Source organism: Pseudophryne corroboree, chromosome 4 (assembly GCF_028390025.1).
Source record: "Pseudophryne corroboree isolate aPseCor3 chromosome 4, aPseCor3.hap2, whole genome shotgun sequence".
NCBI classification, from domain to species: domain Eukaryota; kingdom Metazoa; phylum Chordata; class Amphibia; order Anura; family Myobatrachidae; genus Pseudophryne; species Pseudophryne corroboree.
Window position 1 is genome coordinate 362,845,800 of NC_086447.1, and position 23,781 is coordinate 362,869,580.

General features: G+C 45.0%; 1 long non-coding RNA gene across 1 annotated transcript; it reads left to right on the forward strand.

Moving 5' to 3' along the window:
- Positions 1–12,500: 12,500 nt before the first annotated feature.
- On the forward strand, positions 12,501–23,511 carry LOC134909555 (uncharacterized). Its single transcript, XR_010175967.1, has 2 exons — positions 12,501–12,594; positions 22,923–23,511. It is a non-coding gene; the product is annotated as an uncharacterized LOC134909555 (long non-coding RNA).
- Positions 23,512–23,781: the final 270 nt, after the last annotated feature.

The window sequence follows — 23,781 nt, forward strand, 5'->3', positions numbered from 1 at the left end:
CCCCTTGCACCCTGCACCCTTACAGTGACTGCCGTATGTGAGGTGTATGGGAGCAATGACGCACAGCTGCAGTGCTGTGCGTTACCTCAGTGAAGATCATGAAGTCTTCTGCCGCCTCTGAAGTCTTCTTTTCTTCTCATACTCACCCGGCTTCTATCTTCCGGCTCTGCGAGGGGGACGGCGGCGCGGCTCCGGGACGAACTCCAGGGTGAGACCTGTGTTCTGACTCCCTCTGGAGCTAATGGTGTCCAGTAGCCTAAGAAGCAGAGCCTTTAACACTCACAGAAGTAGGTCTGCTTCTCTCCCCTCAGTCCCTCGATGCAGGGAGCCTGTTGCCAGCAGTGCTCCCTGAACATAAAAAAACTTAACAAATATACTTTCTGTCAGGAAACTCAGGAGAGCTCCCTGAAATGCACCCAGTCTCCTCTGGGCACAGTAGTAAACTGAGGTCTGGAGGAGAGGCATAGAGGGAGGGGCCAGTGCACACCCAGATCTAAAGTCTTTCTTAAAGTGCCCATGTCTCCTGCGGAGCCCGTCTTTCCCCATGGTCCTTACGGAGTCCCCAGCATCCTCTAGGACGTAAGAGAAATAGAAGAGGGCCCCAGGGAGAGAAGCGTGGCTGGTGCCTGCCTCAGCCCACCCATCACGCTGACCAAGTACCGCTGAATTGCCATCTCTGTCTCCTGCAGCCACTTTCAAAAGGAACCGGCCAGCATGGAGGAACCGCCCCCAGCCACAGCCTAAAGGTAAATACACAGCTCTCCCCCCACTCAGTTCCCCACACACAGCCCTACCCTCCACAAACAGAGCCCCCCACTCAGATCCCCACACACAGCCCTACCCTCCTCACACAGCCCCCCACACACAGCCCTACCCTCCTCACACAGCCCCCCCACAAAGCCCTACCCTCCTCACACAGCCCCCCCACACACAGCCCTACCCTCCTCACACAGAACCCCCCCACAGCTCTCCCCCCCACTCAGATCCACACACACAGCCCTAGCCTCCACACACAGACCCCCCCCCCTCCGATCCCCACTCACAGCTTTTCCCCCTCCCACAGCTCTGCATCTTTCCACTCATATCCCCCCCAACACACCTCTCTCCCTCTTACACTGCTCTCCCCCTCCGGGGGGTCAGATGAATAGTAATTTAATTTTTTTTAAGGCTGTGGCCATGCCTCTCCATATTTTGCCACACCCCACCTGTACTTCGATCCATATCTGCTCGCCCCCCTGCCCTGACCCCGCCCCCTATTTTGGGCTGCTTCCAGAAAGTTCCTGGGCTGGTTTTGTATCCCAATCCGCCCCTGGACACGATAGAAGCTTTCAAATATATCAAGGGTTTTAAAAAGGTACAGGAGGGAGACATTCTTCAAAGGAAGAGAAGTATAAGTACACAAGGACATGCACTGATACTAGAGGGAGGTAGGTTCAGGGGAAATTTGAGGGAAAATAATTTCAGAAAAGGGTAGTAGCAAGTGGAATAGCCTCCCATCAGAGGTGGTGGAGGCTAATACAATAGAGCAATTTTAACATGCATGGTATAGACATAAGGATATCCTTACAAAGAATAATGGGGTTTGTGGTAACAATAAGGTTGAAAAAGGGGGAGACTAGATGGGCCAAGTGGTTCTTTCCTGCCATCAAATTCTATGTTTCTAAATCTGCCCCACCTGCAGTGCAACATGGTTTTACCAAGGTCCACAGTTACTAGCTCTTTCTTACTTATTCCATATTTGCCTACTTTGTAAAACTAGTTTCAGGGAGATTATGGTTATGATCATCTTCTTCTGAGCCCCCACTCTGCATGTCTCTGCTTCCCCACTATAGAAGTATCATGTCCCCCTCTCTCTATAGTAGTGTTGCGTCATTCTCCCCCCATTGCAGTGTCATCTCCCCTTTCCCCCACAATAGTGTAATTTCCTCCTGAGCCATCATTCTCCATATGTCCCCCCTCTCCGATAGCAGTGTTATTAGCCCCCAGAGTCCCCACTCTCCATGTCTCTGCCTCCCCCCCCATAGCATTGATATCGGCCCTCTAAGTCCCCATTCTTTATACCTCTCTGACCCCCATTTATTGCCTTGCTGCTGTCCGTGTGTGATTGGTGTAGGCAGCACAGCTCGTGCTCCGTGGGCTGTGTCTGGCAGCTCAGCCTAAAGGGCCCCATACACTACAACGATACAGTGGCGTGCGGTGAGGTCAGTGGCTGGTGAGGCACTGCAGCCATAATGTCCTTCGAGTACCGCAGATGACTCCTACAGCCCCCGAGCCAATGCCCGCTACTGCCGCCGTCCCCGCCAATGACCGTAGCCTGTCTGCTCATCAAACTTGTGATGAGCAAGAGGCTAATATATTATCAATTTTTATACATTTATGGATAAGAAAGAGGAGGAATATGGGGAGATGGAAGAGAGAGGAGAAGTATGGAGATGTGAGGAACAGGGGGAGACAGTAGAAAGAGGATGAATAGGGAGAGACAGCAGACAGAGAGAGGAATAGGTGAAGCTACAAACAGATATTTGTGGTCACAAACTTTGCGCTAATAGCAGCCCGTGTCCCAAATGGTAAAGCAGTGTCACCAACACTTACAGAAAACAATACAATGGAATAGAAAATTTACCATACAGGTCAAGGCGCTTTGATATTAGATAGACCAAGATCTTATGCAGATTTCATTGATCCAGGATTTGCTTAAAACAATAAAAAAACACCATCATAGTGTAAAATGTTACATATATAACATAAAACTAAAACTGAAGGTTTGGACTCGTACCCCAACTTATGGTCTACTTGGTAGTAGACATATATCGCTTTTACTCAGAGGATAGGTCAACGGGATGGTGATTCGCAATCTCTTTTCCAACCTTCCTTGAAGACAATCTTCCCCAAGCAGAGTGTTCACAATATATAAAATTGGAAAGAAACTCCAAATAGTGTAACACCATTTATTAAAACATCCAATAAAAACACTGTGGGTAGATAGTGGACTCTCACCAGATGTACAGAGTAAACAAGCATGTAATGATCCAGGCGTCCCCAAGAACCAGCATGCGAGCAGATGAGTGATCCACGTATCCTCCCGTCTCCTCCACCATAACGCGTTTCGATAACACTAGGTTATCTTTTTCAAGGTATGGGAGACATTGATGTAGGGGAGGTATTTATACCCCTCTTAATGCACTCAAATCACAGTTTAAGAGTATTGCCTAATACCAGACACAGATCGACTAACTTCTAACATTCCCTATATTTAATACTAAACTCCAGTCCAGTAGTAATCCATCTCCTAGTGCTTTTTTATGTCTTGCCATTCAAATGTCCCGTTTTCCCGGGTAAAGTAATGTCCGCGTCTACCGTGTCGTTCATTTCCGGCGGAAGAAGGTCATCGACCAGTTCGTCATAGAGTTCCGTCCTATGTGTGCCCACTTCCGGCGGAAGGAGGTCGTCACTGGATTTCCTGCCTTTGGCGGATAGCAACCGTCTCCAAGGCATCCCCCATATCAGCGGAAGTCTCCTATTTTATGGCGGAAATGCCTTGCGTTTCAAAGTCGGCATTTGCGTGTCATATTGTCCATCAATCAGGATGTAATAAGTTTTGTTTCATGTGAATGGAGACAAAAATAAAGCAATAAGTAAAACAATAAATACAGGAAAAGTTGTAATTAGTGCTGATAACACGTGCATCTACCTCTTATAAAAAACATTTCATTTCAAAGTCTTTATTTAGGCCGGTAGGTTCTAGAGTTTTACACATATGTATCAGCTGCATTTCGTTCTTTGCCAGTTTCTTCTATATATTACCACCCCTCACATCTGTAATCATTTTTCTTAAACCAAATTTTTTTTTAATGTGTTTTGGGTCGCAATTATGTACTTTTTTGAAATGCAATGATAATGCATGTGTATCCAGGCCTTTTTTAATATTGCGTAGATGCTCGGCAACTCTAGTTTTCAGAGCCCGACCAGTTCTGCCTATATAGAATTTGTCACAACTGCACTCAATACAGTAGATAATGTTAACCGAGTGGCAGGTGATAAAATCCCTTATAGAACACTTTTTCCCATTTATCAGTACCTCCAATTTCTTGTTACCAAAGGAATTGAGAATATTCCTACATGGTAAGCAAGATCCACAACGAAAAAAACCTTGTGATAATACTTGTCCTGGTGTGGGCTTATTCAGGAAACTATGAACTAATTTAGACTGAAGATTCTGAGCTCTCCTGTATATACAAATAGGCTCATCTGGCAATTCCATTCCGATGACCGGATCCCTTTTTAATAATGGCCAATGTTTTTTTAGAATACTCTTTACTTTATTATGTTGAGTCGAATAGTTTGTTACGAAGGCCCATTTAAACTTATCGTTTCCTTCTCTAGCAGTTTTATCTTTTTTTTATCATGAGGTCTGATCTCTCAATTTTAGTGACCTTATCTAGAGATTTCCTTATCTCCCCCTCATCATATCCACATTTGAGGAAACATTCTTCCATAGCCACTGCTGGAGTATTAAACACTTGGGAGTCTGTACAATTTCTTCTAAGTCTTTTAAATTGACTAGTAGGAATAGTTTTAAGCCAATTATCGTGATGGCAACTAAGTCTGTCAATATATGATCGAGAGTCCGTTGGCTTTACAAAAGTCTTAGTCTTGACTGTACTATTTTCAATATATATAGTTAGGTCTAGAAAGTTTACTTCCCTACCGCTGATATCAAATGTTAATTTGACATTATATTCGTTTTCATTCAGGTAAGCACAGAATGCTTCCAATAGTTCTCTCTCCCCCTTCCAGATGAACAATATGTCGTCGATAAACCTATGCCAGGTCACCAGGTTCGCCCCATAGGGACAATCAGTCCACACGAACTGATCCTCCCATGCGCCCAAAAAAATGTTCGCATAACTAGGGGCGAACCTGGTGCCCATAGCAGTGCCACATCTTTGGATGTAGAACTCTTCCTGAAAAATGAAATAATTGTTTTGTAAAATGAAATTAATCCCCTCTACAATGAAATCCTGATATCTGCTAGACAACTCAGATCCTGATATTGCTTGTCTCACTGCTTTGATACCCTGTTGGTGATTTATAATTGTATATAAGGAATTGACGTCTGCCGTCACTAATAGGTAGTCGTCTTCCCACTGAAAGTCCCGTAATAAATTCAAGACATCACATGTGTCCCTCAAATGTGACCGGTTGTGTAATACAAATGGTTGGAGGCTATAATCTATCATTTGGGACAGGTTGGCCGTCAAGGAGTCTATCCCAGAGACTATAGGCCGCCCCGGGGGACATGTTGGATTCTTATGTATTTTGGGTAATACATATATTGTGGGGATCACTGGATATTCCACAAACAAAAATTTACTTTCTTCCTCTGTTAAGACCCCTTTTTTATTGTACTTTTCAATAAATTCTTTAAGTTGTAGTTGGATCTTTTTTGTGGGATCTCCCCGCATTTTTCTGTAGGTGGCCTTATCTTCCAGTTGACGGTATATTTTTGCTTCATATTCTTTTTTATTAAAGAGGACAATCCCTCCCCCCTTATCTGCAGGTTTGATAATGAGTTCCTTGTCAGAGGTGAGGGTTTTTATAGCCTTTCTTTCTTTCATAGTTAGATTATACTTTATTTTCTGTGTGTCTAATTTTTCAAGATCCTCTTTTACTAGATGGGCAAAAGAGTCAACGAAACATCCTTTCAAATAGGATGGATAAAAAGTCGACCTTGGTTTGAATGAGGAAACCTCATCCTTTTCCTGTGTTATAGAATCACCCTCTTTTAATTGGAAAACATTTTTTAAGGTCAATTTCCTAGTAAATTTCTCGATATCCACAAAGACATCGAACTGGTTTACCTTAGTGGAGGGGGCATATTTTAGTCCTTTCTCCAATAAGGTCATTTCTTCTGCCAGGAGGACATGAGTACTTAAATTAAAGATTTTAACACCTCCTTTTTGACCTTCCTGTTGGACTCCTTCCCCCAACTGATCTAATATAATATTTTTCTTTTTTCTCCTTTTGGTTTTTCTTTTCTTCTTAAACCCTCCCCTCTTTCCTCGATGTCTTTTTATCTTTGATCTACATATCTCCTCCCTCTCTCTAAAAAAGGTGTCTGATATTCGGCTTCCCTCAAAGGGGCAAACCTATTTCGTGTAGAAACAGGGCTGAATCTATCAAATTGTCCCTCTTCCTCCCAATGGTCCCTAGGTTGTAAAAATCTCTTTCTAGGAATCCTCCAATTGGGAGTAGTTCCCTCTTGATGGTTATCCATGGAATAACCATTCTCACGTTTCCCTTGGGGCCACCGATTTCTATAATCATATTTATTTCTTACCGGTTGACCTCTCTAGTTTCCCAAATTTTTCTTATAGCCTCTATTTGGTCCCCTAAATCTTTCTCTATCTTGAATAGAGTTTTCTATCAACTGTGTCTTTACAATAGACTGTGTTGATGGCTCTAATTCATTTTTATCCCTACGGAATTTATTCGTTTTCCTTGAGATAAGCTGCCTCTCTGATTTTTCTATCCTCTCTTCTATCACTTTTTCTCTCTCTTTAAAATCAAGTGAATTCATGAATGGGATAGTCATCTCCTTAAGCTTTTTAATTTCATCATCCAGGACTGATAAGTCCTTCTTTCTCTCGCTTATAATTAGTTCCATTAATTGAAAGGAACAATTGGAGATTATTGACTCCCATTTATTTCTAAAATGTTCTGTAGACGTGGTAAAACTGGCCTTTTTAGAAATTTTCAGGCCCTTTGGAATAATTTTAGATGTAAGGTACTTTTCCAGGTTACCACCTCCCACCATACTTTATTCTCTTTTAGGAGCATGGACTCTATTTTATTCATAATACTACTAAAGTCCTTATCAGATACATTTGTATCAGGTGAAGAGAACACAGAGTCTAGCTTTCTCATCCTTTCTTCTCTATATCGAAACATAATAGCAGCAATATTCGCAACCACCAGGTGAACAAGTGAAGCTACAAACAGATATTTGTGGTCACAAACTTTGCGCTAATAGCAGCCCGTGTCCCAAATGGTAAAGCAGTGTCACCAACACTTACAGAAAACAATACAATGGAATAGAAAATTTACCATACAGGTCAAGGCGCTTTGATATTAGATAGACCAAGATCTTGTGCAGATTTCATTGATCCATGATTTGCTTAAAACAATAAAAAAACACCATCATAGTGTAAAATGTTACATATATAACATAAAACTAAAACTGAAGGTTTGGACTCGTACCCCAACTTATGGTCTACTTGGTAGTAGACATATATCGCTTTTACTCAGAGGATAGGTCAACGGGATGGTGATTCCCAATCTCTTTTCCAACCTTCCTTGAAGACAATCTTCCCCAAGCAGAGTGTTCACAATATATAAAATTGGAAAGAAACTCCAAATAGTGTAACACCATTTATTAAAGTAGGTGGAGGAGACGGGAGGATACGTGGATCACTCATCTGCTCGCATGCTGGTTCTTGGGGACGCCTGGATCATTACATGCTTGTTTACTCTGTACATCTGGTGAGAGTCCACTATCTACCCACAGTGTTTTTATTGGATGTTTTAATAAATGGTGTTACACTATTTGGAGTTTCTTTCCAATTTTATATATTGTGAACACTCTGCTTGGGGAAGATTGTCTTCAAGGAAGGTTGGAAAAGAGATTGGGAATCACCATCCCGTTGACCTATCCTCTGAGTAAAAGCGATATATGTCTACTACCAAGTAGACCATAAGTTGGGGTACGAGTCCAAACCTTCAGTTTTAGTTTTATGTTATATATGTAACATTTTACACTATGATGGTGTTTTTTTATTGTTTTAAGCAAATCCTGGATCAATGAAATCTGCATAAGATCTTGGTCTATCTAATATCAAAGCGCCTTGACCTGTATGGTAAATTTTCTATTCCAGAGAGAGGAATAGGGGGAGACAACGCAAAGGGATAGAGGAGGAATGAGGGAGAGGGCAGTCAGAGAGAGAAGGAATAGGGGGAGAAGGAAGAAAGAGGAGGACTAGGGGGAAACGGCAGACAGAGAGTGAGGAATAGGGGGAAACAACTCAAAGGGAGAGAGGAGAAATGAGGGAGAGGGCAGTCAGAGAGAGAGAAGGAATAGGGGGAGAAGGAAGAAAGAGGAGGACTAGGGGGAAACGGCAGACAGAGAGTGAGGAATAGGGGGAAACAACTCAAAGGGAGAGAGGAGAAATGAGGGAGAGGGCAGTCAGAGAGAGAAGGAATAGGGGGAGAAGGAAGAAAGAGGAGGACTAGGGGGAAACGGCAGAGAGTGAGGAATAGGGGGAAACGGCAGACAGAGAGTGAGGAATAGGGGGAAACAACGGAAAGGGAGAGAGAAGGAATGGGGGAAGGGCAGACAGAGAGAGAGGAATAGGGGGAGAAGGAAGAGATGAGGAATGGGGGAGAAGGAAGAAAGAGAGAGAAGGAAAAGGGGGAGAAGGAAGATAGAAGGAATAGAGGAGATGGCAGAGAGAGAGGAGGAAAAGACTTATACGGGAAAGAGGAGATGTAGCGGGGACAAAGGAGAGAGGAGAAATAGGGGGGAGATGGGAGTGAGAGAGAGGAATAGAGGGAGATGGCAGAGAGAGAGGAGGAATGGGGGAGAAATTATACTTACTTGTACTTACCTGCCATCCTCCGGTTTCTCCATGTCGCTTCTGACTCCTTGCCAGCAGGACTCCATCACCGTCAGCAGAAGATGGGGAGGAAGCACTGGTGTATCTATAATGGTTGCAGTGTCCAGGGGGGCCCACACTGCACACCCTGCACCCATTTTTTCCTTACTTACCTTTCTGGCGCCCATTGGCGACCGCGTGGGCCCCCTCCTCTCCCGTAGCCATCAGCGCCGCTGCTAGTGCGCTGAGCACTAGAGACTCTGGCACAGTGCCAGAGTCTACAGTGCATGCGCTGGACTCCGAAAAAATGGTACGGCGGCCATTTTTCCGGCGTCCTGCGCATGCGCTGTAGACTCTGGCACTGTGCCAGAGTCTCTAGTGCTCAGAGCGCTAGCATCGGCGCTGCCGGCTACGGGAGAGAAGGGGGCGCACACATGGAGTCTGCACACGTGTCCCCTCCTCTCTCGAGACGCCTCTGGAAGGAAGGTAAGTAGTATAGAGAGTGGAAGAAAATGGGTGTGAGGAGAAAGTACAAGGCAAGAGAAATAGTGGTTTTGGGAGGGCACAAGGGAAAGCTGCGTGATGAGAGTAAATGTTAAAAGGTGGGGGGATAGATATAAAAAGAGTAATAGGCAAAGAAGAAAAAAGGATGAGACACACACACGGGCCTGGGGAGCGACGTGGTAACACATTGTGAGGCCTGGGGATGACATGGTGAAAAACACACTGGGGTCTGGGGTGGTGACATAGGAATGCATGGTGACACACATACATGGGCATGAGGGGGGGACATGGTAGTACAGACAGACACACACTGGGTCTGAGACTGAGAGGGAGACATGCTGACACACTGGAGGGAGGGGGAGTTGCTGACACACTGGAGGGGGAGTTAACAAACATACAGGAGCTGGGGGGGGGGACAGTGACACACATTTTTTGGGGGAGGACATGGTGACACACTGACCTTTAAACACTGATTGCAGAAGTAGTTCATAACAGGGAGCGCAGCATGTGTAGAGGAGGAGCTGCGCCCCCTATGGAAATGAGCACGATGGTCCTGAGTAGGTGCGCTTCCATTCCCCCTCCCCCGCTCATTCTGCAGCTGCATTTGCGTATTTGGGGTGCGGGCGGACAGGGCAATCCATCATCGTCGGCGCCGGCATCCGTTTTCACTTGTAGATGCTGCTCTGCCCGCACTGCTTCCCCACATGCAGGCACCGATCACCAAGTTATGCATGCAAACTGGGTGATCGGGCCACATCACAGATCGATGTTCGTGGCTGCGGCGCACACTTTTGAGAAATGCTGCCCTGAGCAGTGAGCGCTGCTGGCGCCTCTGCGGCAGCCCTGCTCGCTCCCTGCGTATGATGTGGGCCATCGCAGCGCCAGTGCAGCTGTAATCTCCAGGGGTGAGGAGAGGGGGCATTATCGGCTGGTAGTGGGAGGGAGGGAGGGAGCGTCTGATGCTCGCCGCGTCAACCAGCTCTGGGATGGGGGTGGTTTGGTGACGGAGAGCCAGTTCGAACCTGCCCACTGCCCAATCAGATCAGCCTTTGTGACAGGGGCGTTAAGAGGCACTTCTATAGGTGCTGCTTAACAAGGCTTTTTTTAATGGGCTTTTACTGCCCGATGCTTGGCCCCGCCCCCCGCGTCCGGCCCTTCTCCATTGACAGCGGGAGGCACCGAGAGCGGTGCCTCCGACCACATTTAAAACTAAATTTAAAACTTTCTTTTACATGACAATAATGATTTAAATAATATAAAGGCTAAAGCAGATACTTATGACACAGAATATGTGTCATAAGTATCTTCTTTGTATTATTTTAATCATTAAGGACAGGGGAGGCACTGCCTCCCCTGCCTCCCCTGACTGCATGTCCCTGCAACGATATGTCTGAGGCTAAAGTCGGATGCAGTTTCCCTTGAACTCCCCCGGGACCTTCCCTGGAGTGATTCCATACGATTTGGTACTATTGTGCTATTTTTGCATGAGATATATCGCATGCGATTGATGAAGCCGCTATACATCGCATGCAATATATCGTACGGCATACAATTGTACCATAAGATATATCTTATGGGCTGGGTAGAGGGCTACAAGGGCTGGGAGTGTCCTGAGATTTACAGTCAAACTTCCCTGTGATACATCGCATGCGATATATCACATGAACAAAAACCACACTTTTTTGATCCGATTCCATCCAATTCCGATATATCATTAGTGCAGCATCAACGACCTAGGGGGTCCTATCCAACAGTTATACGGGAACGCGCATCAGATTGGATACGATCTAAAACACACACGATTGTACACAATTTCATACAATCAGACGGATATATCGGAATTGTATGAAATCGTGTAAAATCGTCCTAGTGTATGGGGCCCTTAAGACAGGACATTAAAGTAAACTCACTTCCTGAGTAGGGCATGGAGATTATGTGGGGCTACCTCTGTCCTTGGATCGCTCCTCAAATGTAAGCCCCGCCCCCATGGCATCTGGACTCGGGCAGTGGGGAATCTGGGGTTTTTGTGGAACTTTGTGGGGCAGCGGGAGACTGTAGTGAGCTGGGAGTCTCCTACAAGATGCGGGAGGGTAGCAACTATGCTTTATTCCAAAATCAGAATAAGGCCCTTAGAGTTGAGTGGTATGGTGGGGTTTGTCTGTACTTAATGTTAATCAGGATGATTTTGTGTGTATCTGTTGTGTGTCTGTGTGAATTTAGTGTGGATCCAGCTTGTGTGTGTGTATTTAGTATCGTTCTGGCTTTAACCATATTTTTAGTATGGATCTGACCAATCTGTGCATATAGGCCCTCATTCCGAGTTGTTCGCTCGCTAACTGCTTTTAGCAGCATTGCAAATGCTAGGCCGCCACCCTCTGGGAGTGTATCTTAGCTTAATAGAATAGCGAACGAAAGGTTAGCAGAATTGCTACTAAATAATAATAATAATAATTTTATTTATACAGTATAGTGCTCTTTCTCCAATAGGACTCAAGGCGCTTTTAATTCCTTGCAGTTTCTGAGTAGCTCCAGACCTACTCCTAGTTTGCGATCACCTCAGTCCATTTAGTTCCTGGTTTGACGTCACACACACGCCCTGCGTTTGGCCAGCCACTCCCCCGTTTCTCCAGCCACTCCTGCGTTTTTACCTGGCACGCCTGCGTTTTTTAGCACACTCCCTGAAAACGGCCAGTAGCCGCCCAGAAACACCCACTTCCTGTCAATCACACTACGATCACTCGAGCGATGAAAAAACGTCGCTCGAGCTTGTGCAAATCTCCAAAGTTTTGTGTTAAATTACTGAACGCATGCGCGCTGCGTACCATGCGCATGCGCATTTTCCACCTAATCGCTCCGTTGCGAAAAACGGCAACGAGCGAACAACTCGGAATGACCACCATAGTACGGATCTGGCTTATAAACTTCTCCTTTTTTCTTAATCACATTTAAACATGTAAATATATAATAGCTATTACAGGAATCTGCTGATAAACCCCCTCCCTCCTTCTCTCCCTCCCTGGCATGTCTCTGCAGGTTTAGGTATCTGTCTCTTGACATCAATTTGCATTGTTGTTTGTGTCTGTACCTTGGTGTTCCATCTCCTGACTCCTTCCCTTACTCTCTAAATAGAAGAAAGCTCAAAAGTACAGACTGTCCAGCCAGAGCCAGGAAGCTAGCAAGAACACCCTTTCTATGCATCTCTGGGGCTGTGAATGCTAACTTACTGAAATGGCGACAAGCTCATTTGCCTGCAGTGAGTGAGTGCTTTTCATGAGACTATGTAAACCAGTTGTTTATATGAATTGCGTTTTAACACGTGATTTTTACAAAGACAGTTGTGCATATTCCCAATAAATCAAGACCCAAGAGGGTGGATCTCTTTCTTAACTAGAAACGAGCAGAATCAGACACTGAAAAAGGTCCACGGTAGGGAATTCAAGTTAGTATATTTTTTTCATGTTTCAGATTTTCCAGACAACTAAAACCAGTTGGCACCTTCTTAAAGCATAGTACTCATTTTAGTATAGTTTCTCCTTTAGCAAAAGATCATAGCAATTTTTACACACATTTCCTTAAACCACAAGGTCACTTACAAGATAGCCAAGGTCACTCACAAGAGATAGCTCCTCCCATACAGTCCCAACATTTCAAGCATTTGAAGTTGCATAAAAAGAAACTACGAGTGCTGGGGGGAAGTGTATGAGTTAGTTTTGTTTTCTAAAATCCACTTTATGCAAACAATAACCCAATACAGCAACAATGTTAGCTATGTAAGGAGATGATCTGATTCTATATTGGAGAAGTGATGTCTGTACGCAGTGTTATGGAATTATAAGTGAAAAAACAAACAGTGGCTTATTCAATTTAACATCAAAGCAATACTTGTTACTTTCCAACATCCAGTAGTAAACCAACATTACACATCTAGTGAGTGGAGACTTAAATAATGAATCCTTACTGCAATGCAAATGTTTCCCACCTAGTGTATTTTACCAGAGAAGTGAAAATGGTAAATATAGCTTGTTGAGATGGTGGTGACTAATGAACTACCCCCTCCCTTATGGTGTGAGACTGGCTTTCCTCCTCCTCCACTCCGCCACAGGTTTCGTCTTCGTTACATGGAGGTTATTTTAGGAAGCTTTATAAACCACAAAGGAACTTGGCAGGTCCCTCCTTCTTCACTGATTCTACAATCCTCTTTGGGTATAGTCATCCATGGATGTGTCTGGCGAAAAGGATTACATATCCTCTCTCATATGCAGGCAATGTTCTATCTTGAGCATTTTATTTATTTTTTCCCCTCTATTTAGCTTCCAAACTATGTACAGCTCCACCCTGTTTCTTATTCTAATTTCTTAGTATATTGCTTGCCTTCTCATTCCTCCTCCTCCCCGAATGACTGTGATTCCCTCCTTCCTCTTATCCTTCCCTCCCTCACCATCCTCCTGTTGTCCTGTTTTTAATCTAATCCCTTTCATCTGGTTCTCCCATACATCTCCTTTTTCCTATTAATGTTCCCTCCTCCCTTGTATAACTTTCATCTGTGCCTTCCAACCCCCACACAGCCCACCATTCCTGATTAACCAGTCCGTCTCCTTGGTAACACTGACCCTGCAGCCCTTGGGAAGGCAGGAGGAGGCTGTGAAATGGGACCAGGACAGTTGCCATAACAACTGTCTGCGGTGACATCTCACCACTCCCCTGGCACCAGTTCCTGTGGCAATGCGCCCAACATGTTCCTCCTACTCTGTGCTTCCCATTAACCCCTACTATTACATTTAGCTTTTTCTCTGTGTTTTTCTGCCTGATCCACATTGCAAGGCTAGTAAATAAATTGCATCTGTATGGAAATCTAGAACGTGTGTGACAATCACTCCAAATAATATTTGTGCTTTCATTTACAACTTTATGCAGTGTCAGCAGTGATATTGTAGCTGTAATACAACACTAGGATATTTCTTTTCATGGATTGGAGGCAGTAATTCAGTTGAGCTGAATCAATACTTAAGGAGGTGGTCTGTATGGTCACTAGGAATTAGTGACATCAATGAGGCATGAGGCATTTTCTGACCAAGACTGTCCCTAGTTTCTAATGAATTTATGTTTGCAATCTGCGTAATAGTTCTTTTGTAGGACGAGTGAACAAAGTAATATAGAAAATACAGTATGTTATCTACATATCAGAAACTGCATCACAAAAAAAACAGCTGAATGAGGAATTGTTTGTGGATAACTGTTTTTATATTTACACATATAAAAAAGCATGAGTGGAAATTGCAAAGAACCTAAATTAGGCCATTACATCACGCTTAGGGGTCTATTTACTAAGCCTTGGATGGAGATACAGTGGACAGAGATAAATGACCAGCCAATCAGCTCCTAACTGCCATGTCTCAGGCTGGATTTGAAAAATGACAGGAGCCGATTAGCTGATACTTTATCTCCGTCCACTTTATCTCCATCCAAGGCTTAGTAAATAGACCCGAAAGTACCAGACAGCCAGCTCCTAACTGACATTTTTCAAACCCAGCCTGTGACATGACAGTTAGGATCTGATTGGCTGGTACCTTATCTCCGTCCATTTTATCTCCATCCAAGGCATAGTAAATAGATCCCTTAGGGGTCTATTTACTAAGCCTTGTATGGAGATAAAGTTGACGGAGATAAAGTCCCAGCCAATCAGATTCTAACTGTCATGTCACAGGCTGGGTTTGAAAAATGTCAGTTAGGAGCTGATTGGTACTTTATCTCCATCCACTTTATCTCCGTCTAAGTCTTAGTAAATAGACCCCTTAATCCCTTAAAGACCAGAAGTATCTTGTACTTCAATTGTAAAGTAGTATACACTCAGTGGCCACTTTAGTAGATACACACACCTCCCAACATTGCTTTAGAAGAAAATGGGACCCTGGGTACACGGAAAAGTGCACCCGCAGGAATAAGGGGCGCACCCTCATGGCAAACCACGTTTCATTACTGTGGTGGTGTGCCTAGCACCCTCGGAGTTGCCCAAAGGCTTTCCCTTCCAGCTGCACAGTCTGTGTTACGATACACCAGAACTGTTCTACATAAGACCCTTAGAGTCACTCTGGTGAGAGACAACCCACTGTTCCCTTAGAGCTAGTATGCTCACTAGTACTTAGGTTACCGCCTAGACTTATGCTCGGAGCAGTAAAGGCTTATGTGATCAGTCTGATGACCACAGGGTACAAATCTAGAATTAGTATAGTTCCAACTGTCCGGATGCTGGCTGGAGTGGTAGCAGAACCAGCAGTACCTGATTCAGAGCTGGAGTTGTTGCTGCTCCAGCTTTTCAGAAGTGGTAGCAAGACCAATGGTGCACAATGCAGCTAAAGAGAGGAATGGCTCCAGCTGTGCAGGATACTGGGAGGTATTAGAGCAGGCCAGGAGTACATGATATGGCTGAGGAGTTACTGCTCCAGCTGTGAAGGATACTGGCAGATGTCAGAGCAGGCCAGGAGTACAGGATACAGCTGAGTAACAGCTCCAGCTGTGCAGGACACTGGCAGGTGTTAGGGCAGGCCAGGTGTACAGGATACAGTTAAGGAGTAACGGCTCCAGCCGTGCAGGATACTGGCAGATATTAGAGAAGGCCAGGAGTACAGGATACAGTTGAGGAGTAACAGCTCCAGCCGTGCAGGATAGTGGCAGATGTTAGAGCAGTGTCAGACATGAGCTATAATTGGCGGTGCATGGCTGGGCCGGCTGCAGGATAAAGGGAACAGCAGCCACTCAGACAGCCCCTCCAGCCAAGCCCCCTTGAATGATTAATGCCGTGCTGCTGGAGCGCTGCATGTCTCCTACCAGCCGGCTGACAGCCCAGGAACCCCAGCATCTTGGTTGCCTAGCAACCAAAGGGAAGCTGCTGGGTGGAAGTACACTGATGTCCCGGTCGCTTAGCAATGACCGTAACCTGAGGGGAATACGAGCCACCACAGCTCGTAACAGTACCCCTCATTGAGGAGGGGTCAACAAACCCGTAGATCCTGGTTTCCATGGAATTCCTTAAGGAATGCTTTCTTCAACCTTGGAGCATGTAAACTCCTCTCGGACACCAAAGACGCCTCTTCAAGGCCTTAACCCTTCCAGTTGACCAAAAGCTTGACCTGCCCATGGCATTGGAAAGACCAGAAGGCATTCAGTCTCTCCATGGCATTGGAGAGACCAAAAGGCATCACCATATACTCATAGTGCCCCGTGTGAGTATTAAAAACAGTCTTTCACTAATCTCCTGTTCTGACCTGAACAAAATTATATGCGCCTCGTAGGTCGATTTTAGAAAAATAGACCGCTTCACGAAGCTGATCAAAAAGTATGGAAATGAGAGGAAGAGGGTATGAGTTCTTAATGGTAACTTTGTTTAGGGCCCTGTCATCAATGCAGGGATATAATGAGCCATATTTTTAAGATTCAAAAAGGAAAACTTCACCTACTGGGGACTATGAAGGATTATTTATTTCATTACCGGCTATTTATGTAGCGCACACATATTCCCAATGGTGCAAGTAGAAAAAATGTCTTAGTGGTACTGTGTGCACGCGCGTTCAACGCGCGCGCCAAAAATGGGTGTGGTGACATGTCACACTGGACGATGCCTATGGAAATGAGGGCGTGATACACATAGGGGGGGCCAGATATACCTATGCCACCAATAGTGTCAGATACACATATGCCCCCAGTAGTGCAGTGCCAGATACATATATGCCCCACAGTGCCAGATACACATATGCCCCCACAGTGCCAGATACACATATGCCTCCACTGTGCCAGATATTTCCCTACAGAGTCAGTTACACATATGCCCCCAAAGTGCCAGGTGCCCCCCCCCCCCCACACACACACACACAGTGTTGCTCACTGCGCTGCTGCTGGCTGATGTGTGTGAGGGGAAAAGAGCACAGCGCCTCTCCTGCTCCTCAGTGCTAAGTCCGGTCTCTGGCGGCGGCGTGTATCTCCAATCAGGCACTGGGTCGTGATCCAATCAAAGCTTGCAATCTGGCAGCCAATCAGGAGCCGCTCTAATGAACCGGCGCCTCATTAGAGATACATGCCACTGGCGGAGACCGGACTGAGCTCTCCTCCCCTCACACACAGCAGAGCAGTGGCTGTAAGCATGGCAGTCGGGCTGGCGGTACTGTGTACCTGCTGGCAATTTGTTACCGGTACGCAGTACTGCCCAGTACTGCCTTACTTGCAGCACTGCATATTCCGCAGCACTTTACAAAGAATATTTGGCCATTCACATCAGTCCCTTCCCCAATGGAGCTTACAATCTATATTCCCTACCACATGTACATTACATGTATACACATTCATGCTAGGGTTCATTTTTTGGGATACAATTAACCAACTGGTATATTTTTGGATTGTGGGAGGAAACCAGAGTACCTGGAGAAAACCTGTGCAAATACGGGACACTATAAAAACTTAGAGCCATGGTGGGAATCAAACCCATCACCTCAGTGCTGTGAGGCAGTGCACGAAGGATGTATAAACCCCTTGTCTAGGTTTTCTTGAATATACTGATCCATGGCTTGAGGTCTCTGAAATGGAGAGAGCATAAAATCTACCTTTAGGTAGCTTTGCAGCGGGTACTAGATCGATTGAGCAGTCGTATGGCCGATGAGGAGGTAGAACATCTGCCTCTTTTTTGGAGAAGACATCTTGGAAGGCTCAGTAAGATGCCGGTAGGGTTTTCCAACCCTGCTGTAACATACGTACTGGCAGACTGAGACAATTGGAACCACAGTCTGAGCCCCAGCGGACAATCTCTCCAGACTTCCAGTCAACCACCGGGTTATGTCTTCTAAACCATGGTAGACCAAGGACAACAGGAACCAATCCCAGTGGATCAAGAAAAAACGCAGACTTTCAGAATGAAGGGCCCAAATGGTTAACTGAAGCTGCTGAAAAAAAAATACCTGTCCATTAGGCAAGGAATTACCATCAATCCCACAAATGGAGATAACAGATTCCAATGGTTTAATGGGAATGTTAAGCAAAGAAGCCTAAGTTGGATTCATAAAGTTCTCGGCAGCACTGCTATCTGAGAAAGCTGATACCGAAACTCTTCTTCCACCAAATGAAACTTCAACGGGAACCAAAATGGAATTAGAGGGCAAAATGGTTGATAACCCTAAGTGAATCCCTCCGACTTCACTTAGAGTTTGCCTTTTACTGGTTTGCGGGGACAAGCATTAACCTGGTGTCCTCCACAATACAAACAAAGACCTTTATTATGCTTATTATGCTTTCTGTTCTTCTCCTCAGGAGATAGCAAGAAAGCCCCAAGCTGCATGGGCTACCCCAGATCCTCAATGAAGTTCGAGGAGGAAGGATGATGAGCTGACAGGTCAAACTCCTTCTCCCACTTGCATTCCCAAAACTACCTATCCACATGGATAGTGAGTTGCTTAATGCTATCCAAGGTTTCCAGAGCCGGGTATTTGACCAGACAATCTTTAATATTTTCCTAGAGACCTAATCTGAATTGGCTCTTAAGGGCTGGATCATTCCATCAGGAATCCACTACCTAACTTCTGACCTCAAAACAATAAGTCTCCACTGGGTTTCGCCCTTGCCTGAGTGCTTGGAGATGTGCTGTTGCGGATGCTGCTCTATCTGGATCATCATAATGAAGTCCCAATAAAGAAGGCATCTACCGACTGAAGTGCTTCACAGTCTGACTGTAACTGAAAGCCCAAGTCTGCGGTTCTCCTTGAGGAAGGGATATAATGATCCCTACTTGCAGGGTTTCCGAACTTGAGGATTGAGGTCTAAGCTTAAAAAAACAATTTGCCGCTTTCACGAAGTTTACAAATTTTCCTCCGATCTCCAGAGAACTGGTTGGGAAAGTTTATATTGGGTTCTTTAATCTCTTGGGAGGGGAGACTGCCCTAATTTGATCACCCTTAGAGGCCACTTGAATGGAGAGTTCTTGAACCTTCTGGGTCAATCCCTGAATCTGACCGGCCAGAATTTGAGTTGGACTCTGCGCTGATGGATCCATCTTGAAACTGAAACTCTTGATGACTTCTCTGTCTTTTTGGGTGGTTATAATGTTATGATACACCAGAAGTAATCTACAGAAGACCCTTAGAGTCACTCTGGTGAGGTCTCCATGCCAATAACAGTCACCCACTGTTCCCTTAGAGCGAGTATGCTCACCAGTACTTAGGTGATCGCCTGGACTTAAGCTCGGAACAGTAAGGACTTATGTGATCAGTCTGATGACCACAGGATACTGGATATAAAGCTAGAATTAGTATAGTTCCTACTGTTCTGGATGCTGGCTGGAGTGGAAGCAGGGCCAGCGGTCCTGGATTCAGAGCTGAAGCTGGTGCTGTTCCAGCTGTTAAGAAGTGGTAGCAATACCAATGCTGCACAATACGGCTTCAGAAGAACGGCTCCAGTCATGCAGGATACTGGCAGATGTTAGAGCAGGCCAGGAGTACAGACTACAATTGAGGAATAATGGCTCCAGCTGTGCAGGATATTGGCAGATGTTAGAGCAGGCCAGGAGTACAGGATACAGCTGAGGAGTAACGGCTCCAGCCGTGCAGGATACTGGCAGATGTTAGAGCAGTGTCAGATATCCATGGTATTCACAGGAACCAACAAGGGCACAATAGACATTAAACTTCCGGAACCAGGAATGGAGGACACGCTGCAGACATGAGCTATAACTGGCGATGCATGGCTAGGCTGGCTGCAGGACAAAGGGAACAGCAGCCAATCAGAGAGCCACTCCAGCCAAGCCCCTTGAATGATTAATGCTGTGAAGCTGGAGCGCTGCACTTCTCCTACCAGTTGGCTGACAGCCCAGGAACCCCAGCGGCCGCCTGGCGTCTTGCCTAATAACCAAAAAGGGAAGCCGCTGGGAGGAAGTACACTAACGAGCGGGGAATATGAGCCACTGCACCTCGTAACATTCTGAGAATCTCTCGTTCCACCACATTCCAAAGGTGCTCTGTTGGTTTGCGATCTGGTGACTGTAGAGGCCATTGGAGTAGACTGAACTAATTTTTATGTTCGTGGGAAGTAGAAGAAGAAGATGGGTAGACTGACCACAGGATATGGCATTTAAATGATATTAATTTGATATTTAGGGCCCTAACTTGTGCCAAGAAAACATTGAAATAAAAAAATGCAGATGCACACCCTATAGTATGCATATACTCTACAGTATATAGTATAGTGCCTTTGTGCACTTAGTGCACACTAAGTTCTGCATTTTCCGCTTCACCACAATCTAAGAAGCAGCTCTCAGCGGAGTATTAACGGATGCACACAGCGCACCGTACTATAACGTATAGTGGGGCAGATGTATTAACTTGGAGAAGGCATAAGGAAGTGATAAACCAGTGATATGTGCAAGGTGATAAAGGCACCAGCCAATCAGAACCTCACTGTTAATTTACATATTGGAGCTGATTGGCTGGTGCCTTTATCAGCTTGCACACATCACTGGTTTATCACTTCCTTATGCCTTCTCCAGGTTAATACATCTGCCCCGCTGTGCTGTGTGAACAGGACGGAGCAGCCTACCTAATGTATTATCCATAAGGTGGCTCTTAGCCGCGCGATCTTCACCTCCTGTCACTTCGGCTGGCGCTGGCATGAGTTTTATATTCAAATTACATTTATATTCAAATTACAGGAACGAGGTGAGAGACAGTTCTCTCATCTGACGATCCAGTGCCGAAGGAGGTTTACTGCACATGCGCTGGTCATGATCGAGCGCCGGAAACGACCGTAGTGGGAACAGCTACTGGTGCGCATGCTCAGCGAACGACGCAAAGGGGCAGGAGATCGCTTCACCTGGGGCCAGACATAGCGCATCGCTATGAGGTCAGGCCAGGCAGACATACATTAGGGCAGTGGATTCCAAACTTTTTTGTATCACGGCGCCCTAGAATATCAGAATTTTTTTCACGGCACCCCTAGGCCAAAAATTTCTTAATGTAATATTTCTTTTCAAATTTCTCAATAAGTAGATCGTGTTTATAAATCATCCTTAGGGTCAGTTGTTTGGTGAGGGACAAGATTTGCTTCTGTTTGACCACATATTTTATGACTGGCAGCCACCAGCACTGGTTTTGCCTATTATATTGACCATGAATAATTTGAATTGGCCCTGGACCACCAACCCAGAGCACCCCTGAAAGTGTCCCGAGGCACCCCAGGGAGCCACGGCACACAGTTTGGGTACCTCTGCGTTAGGGTGATAAGTGACGGCACATCACTGCAAAAAAATAGTGAAGTGCAGAAGTGGGAATAACGAACTTTAAGGGACTGATAATACATCTGCCCCATTGGGTATAATAAGGCAGAGGCAATGAGGTTTATTTTTATTTTTTATCCTGCTAGGGGAAAATTATATTGGCAATAGATAAGACCACAGTAAGGTTTGTCTCAAGAGGCCCATACATTGCATGATTATTGTTTTGGGAACATGGAGGTGTAGACCTTTTGCATATAACTCTTATGGCAAGAGATCATCACATGACCAGATGGCACATGCATACGTACAGATCTCGTTCTGTGAGATTTCATGCAGTGCCTCCAAGCTGCAGCATGTCAGTCATGCCATTTGTGGGCAAAGCGGGGACGCAACAGGCACCATTAGAGAAAGTGGGGGCATGCGTCCATCTCTGAATCTGGTCCTATGTTTGTATTAGTATCCAGGCTCTAGGTCGGACATGTAAAGGTTGACCACCATTAGGTCGACAACTAAGGCAGTAAGGTCGACATGGTCTAAAGGTTGTCATGTAAATGGTTGACAGTGCTTATGGTTGACAGGTACAGATGGTTGATGCAGCTTTTTTGGGGGTTAGCATTTTAACCAACTTTTTCATACTTTACCATCCATGCGGACTACGATTGGGAATAGTAACCTTGCCCGTAGTGCGAGCGATGCGAGGGGTCGCAGTACACTAATTAGGGTTCCACGTTCTTTGAAGGCGAAAACGACACAAAAAAATTAAAAAGTTGTGTTGACCCTTTGTCATGTTGACCATATCATGTGTCGACCATTTCACCCTGTCAACCTTTCTTACTGTCGACCTGATGCATGTCATCCAATAGTGATCGGCCTGATGACTGTAGACCTTTGTCATGTAGATCTCATGATCCATACCTGTTTGTGATATCAGTATCTAAGAAACTTTTCAGAACGTCGCACGTTATAACATATTCTGCTTTGAAATATGGGGGGTAATTCCAAGTTGATCGCAGCAGGAAATTTTTTAGCAGTTGGACAAAACCATGTGCACTGCAGGGGAGGCAGATATAACATTTGCAGAGAGAGTTAGATTTGGGTAGGTTATTTTATTTCTGTGCAGGGTAAATACTGGCTGCTTTATTTTTACACTGCAAATTAGATTGCAGATTGAACACACCACACCCAAATCTAACTCTCTCTGCACATGTTATATCTGCCTCCCCTGCAGTGCACATGGTTTTGCCCAATTACTAACAGAATTCCTGCTGCGATCAACTTGGAATTACCCCCATGGTCAAAACACGAACCTTGTACAGATAGTGTAATGTAAAGCCAGGAATATCTTTAATGCATTTTCACTTACATTTTTAGACAGCAAGATGCAATCAAAAGTTTCAGTGTGTTTAAATATTAATAAGAACTAGCTATAGAAAAAAACATAATTTATACATCTATGGAATGACAAATGAAATGCTGCTACTCGCTTGCCTATTGCCTAAGACATGTATTTTATTTTATTTTAGCAGACCATTATCGAAGTGTTACCCTGTGTTCTATCTTCAGGGACCTCCTGCCTGCCGTTTGTTTCAGCTTTGTGTAAGATAACAGAAGAAAAACTGTATTGAGGCCATCTGTACAGCAGCATTGAAAACAGGAAAATATGAACATTCTAGATTGTGAGCCAGACGGAAAGGAGACATGAGGGCGGAGCTATGGATTGATCACAGACTATAAACTGCTTAGTGTGGCAGTAATGCCAGTTTTTCCACTTACAGGTTTTTCCCCTGTTTACAGGGAAAATTGGCTATGATTACATGTAGTGTTTCTACTTTCTGGCATTATTTTCTGAGTACAGGGATATATAATTCTGATACTTTGCTTTGAGGCTATGGTAAGTCAGATGTCTGGAATGATGGAAACAGATAATGCAACTCTGTATTTGTAACTGTTACTTTCTGTAGTGTAACTCTATGTACCAGTCCTTTGCCTGCTTTATCATTTGCTTGTTACCCGGACCAGCATATTTTTTCGGGGGTATATGCCATTTTTCTTAGACCACTCCGTGTACCAGTATCTGTCTGTTGACTACCATCCAGCCTATGGCAGTAGAAACCAACTTGAGGCCAAAACCTGCGTGTTGGAGCCAGAGTCGTTTTAACAGAGGAGGGATCCCATGTGCACTTTCGGGTGGGCCCCCTCCTCTGCACAGCGCAGTAGTCTCCGTCATTGTGCCGGAGTCTACTTCGCATGCGCAGGACTCCAGGAACATGGCAACCACCATGTACTGGAGACCAATTTGACTACTGCCATGCGCTGCAGACATTTTTGCTGTGATTTTTGCAGACGTTGGACTCCGGAAGGTGAGTATTAAAATATGGATGT